The sequence below is a fragment of the Sciurus carolinensis genome, chromosome 6 (genome assembly GCF_902686445.1).
Source record: "Sciurus carolinensis chromosome 6, mSciCar1.2, whole genome shotgun sequence".
NCBI lineage: Eukaryota > Metazoa > Chordata > Mammalia > Rodentia > Sciuridae > Sciurus > Sciurus carolinensis.
Genome location: NC_062218.1, coordinates 34,412,219 through 34,415,888, shown reverse-complemented (window position 1 = coordinate 34,415,888; position 3,670 = coordinate 34,412,219). Strand labels below are relative to the sequence as shown.

The following is a 3,670-nucleotide window of genomic DNA, read 5'->3' as shown; positions in this document are numbered from 1 at the left end:
AAATTTCCTCTCAGTACTGCTTTTGCTTTATTATATAAGTTGGGTATGCTCTTTCCATTTTAACTTGCTTTGGGTAATTTTTCAATTTACCTTCTAATTTTTTTCATTGACCTATAGGCTAATCAGTGACATGTTTAATTTCTATATATTTGTACAATTTCCACTGTTACCCTTGTTTTTATTTCTGATTTTATTCTGCTGTAGTCAGAGAAGAGAGCTAGGATATTATTTTGGTTTCTAAAAACGTCTTTGAACTTGTTTTGCTCTCAGGTCTGATGTGATGATAAGAATGTGTGCTCTAGCTGGTCATGGTGGCACAAACCTATAATCCCAGTGACTTGGGAGTCTGAGGCCCGATGATCACAAGTCTCAAATTAAAACTAAAAAGGGTTGGGAGTGTGGCTCAGTAGTAAACCTTCCCTGGGTTCCATCCCCAGTACTGCCAAGAGAAGGTGAATTCTGTAGCTGTTATGTGAAACATCCTGTAAATGTCTATTAGGCCCCATGGGTTTCGAGAATTATTATTATATTTTTTTCTTTTTAAAATAAAAACCACTCATTAAGTATTATCTCCCTCTTACTTAAAGGAAAGAGAAGAATGACCGTCAATGTCAAATGGTATTTGCAACCAAGCAATACCAAGAGTAAACTTCATTCTCAGAAGAGAGGACTTTATCTCCTCATCGTTTCCAGTACTCTATGAGAAACTTCCCTAGTAACAAACTTTAGGAATGATCCCTTAAGCATAATATTGGTCTATGGTATTATCTAACTATAAAGTTCCTTTTCTGTCTGAATGATCTATCCATTGATGAAATTCAGCATTGAAGTCCACAATATTATTGTATTGGAATTTGTCTCTCCCTTTGAATACTTTTTATTTGGGTTGTCTGGTGTTGGGTGCATATATATTTACAATTTTATAATCTCTTACTGAACTGATATTTTATCATAACAGAATGAACCTCTTTGTCTATTTTTGCAGTTTTCTAATTAACATCTATTTTATTTGATAAGAGTATAACTACTTCTGCTCAGTGTGAGTTGCCATTTTCATAGAATGTCTTTTCTCTCAATTCACCTTTATACTAGGTATATCTTTACCAATAAGCTGAGTTGGGTCTTGTTACTTTAAACATTCAACCATTCTGAATCTTTTAATTGGGGAATTTAAAGCATTTACATTTAAAATTATTATTTGTTGAGGTCTGAATGTGAGATGTCCCCTAAAAAGCTCACTTGTGAGACAATACAGGAAGATTCAGAGGATTGGGTTGTGAGAGTCTTAATCCAGTCAGTGAATTAATCCCCTGGCAGGCATTAGCTTAGTGATAATTGAAGTGGTAGGTGTGGCTGGAGGAGGTCGGCACTGGGGGCAAGACTTGCGGGTATATATTTGTATCTGGCAAGTGGAGACCTCTCTCTCTCTGCTTCCTGATCATGTTAGCTACTTCCCTCTGCCATGATGTTCTGCCTCACCTCAAGCTCCAAGGAATGAAGTTGGCCTTCTGCGGACTGAAGCCTCTGAAACTATGAGCCCTCGAATAAACTTTTCCTCCCTAAAATTGTTCTGTTTGTACCTTTTAGTCATGGCAGTGAAAAAGCTAACTAAAGCATTATTAATAGATAACAACCTATTCCTGTCATTTATTATTTTCTAGTTACTCTATATCCTTCTCTTTTTCCTATTAATTATTTTTTGTTTGGTGATTTTCTTTAGGGATAATGTTGATTCTTTTATTATTATCATTTGCATATCTACTCTACCAGTACTCTTTTATGACTTTTTGTCTTCATCATGATAGTTTTAGCCTCATTTCTAATATAGGCCTCTTCTTAAATATTTCTTGTAAGCCTGCTCTGATGGAGAAAATTCTATCAGTTTTTACTTGTTTGAAAAAGACTATTTCTTCCTCATTCCTGAAATATAACTTCACTGGGTATAGTCTTCATAGTTGGAAGGGTTTTTCATGGTGTTTGTTTTTGTTTTGTTTTTTAGTGCTCTGAATATATTATTCCATTCCAACCTGGACTTCAAGATTTTTGCTGAGAAATCTATTATTTAATTAACATTTCCTTCAATATCTTACTAAGAATTATTTATCTTTTCATTTTGACAGCTTGATTATAATGTGTTTGTATGAATTGAGTCTAATTAGGGTTCTTTGTGTTTCAGGGAATCGGGTATTCCTAACTGTCCTAATATTTGAGAATTTTTCAGCAATTGTTTTGATAAATATGGCTCTCTCTGCCTTTTTCCAACTCTTCTTCCACTGATACAGAAATAATGCAAATATTTGTTCATTTAATGTGGTACCATAAGTTCCTTAGATTCTTCATTCATTTCATTCATTTTTTCTTGCTTTCCTCTAACTGAATTAATTCACAAGATCTGTATTCAGCCTGCATGGTGGAGGGAAATCCATATTTGCTCTCAGGGAAAAACAAAAAATAGGGTGAACAGCCTTGGAGCAGCTGAGTGTCTTGTCTGCTTTCTGTGGTACTATCCGGTTTTCTTGTTCCACAAAGATCTCACCACTACTATGCTTCAGGGGACTTTATCAGTCACAATGGTAGGACTATCGTTGTCTTTACTTTGCTGTGGTAGCTTCTAGTAAGGAGGTGAACGACAGGCAACTCAGTTCAGTCATGTCACTAATGTCACCCATCTCCCAGATTTTAGGTTTCACTCACTCTCTTTCTCCGAGGATTCTTGATCAAAAAATTATTTACACAAGACTTTCAGACTGATTTTTTAGGAAAACTGACCTAGAAAGTACTGGAACTGGTGGTTCCAGGAGGCAGTCTTTACAGATGTGACTTTAGAGCTGGTTAACTCGTACCTGAGTGACAATGACAGTATAGGCCCTGGTGGCAGCAGAAGTGTTGGCAGTCTGTCAATCCACTGTTGACAGCTGGCCCACTGGGTACAGAGACTTTACCTATGCTGACATAGGTAAGACTTGGCAGGAGGAGGGTAGACTAGCCTCTCAGGATCTGTGAGATTTGAGAGATTTTAAAAGTAATTATAATTACAATTGGAATTAGGTAGCTATGGTTACATGCCATTTGTAGATTGAGGGAAGGAAATAACAGACTCAGCTCTCTTACTTGTGAATTTAAAGTATGAAAGCTGAGAGTCTAGTTGGTGGTATTGCAAGGGACCATCATCTCTTGAGGTCAGACAGAAGACAGAGCAGAAATGAAACACAGCACTTGATTATAGGAGTGTAAAGATTATTACCAGTTTAGGCATATTCCCTATGCCAATCACAGCTTTGATAGGGAAAAAGTCTGCTCCTGATTCTTGAAATAAAGGATATTTGGCTAGGTGCACTTGAAAATCTTCAACTCCTGCTTCCCTGAGATCACTAAGGCTGCAACCATGGTCCATTCCCCTTGTTGGAAGCTAGTCATCCCTTAAAGATGCTTCAGTCCTCCAACAAGACAAATGCCTTATAGGACAACATCTTTTTTTCAGCATATATACTTACACACCCTCTTGACCACCAGATCCATAGCTAGAGTGAAATCTCAGTATAACCTTACTAGGAAATGCTGAGTTTGATAGGAAGGTGAAGAATTAAAACCCAAGAAGCTAGAATCTCACTACCATGGACTGCCAAGAAAGTCAGTGGTCAACGTACTATATCTATCGTTCTGATTTTGG

General features: G+C 36.9%; 1 pseudogene; it reads right to left on the bottom strand.

Annotated features, from left to right (window-relative positions):
* Positions 1 to 551: 551 nt before the first annotated feature.
* On the bottom strand, positions 552 to 753 carry LOC124987706 (uncharacterized; annotated as a pseudogene).
* Positions 754 to 3,670: the final 2,917 nt, after the last annotated feature.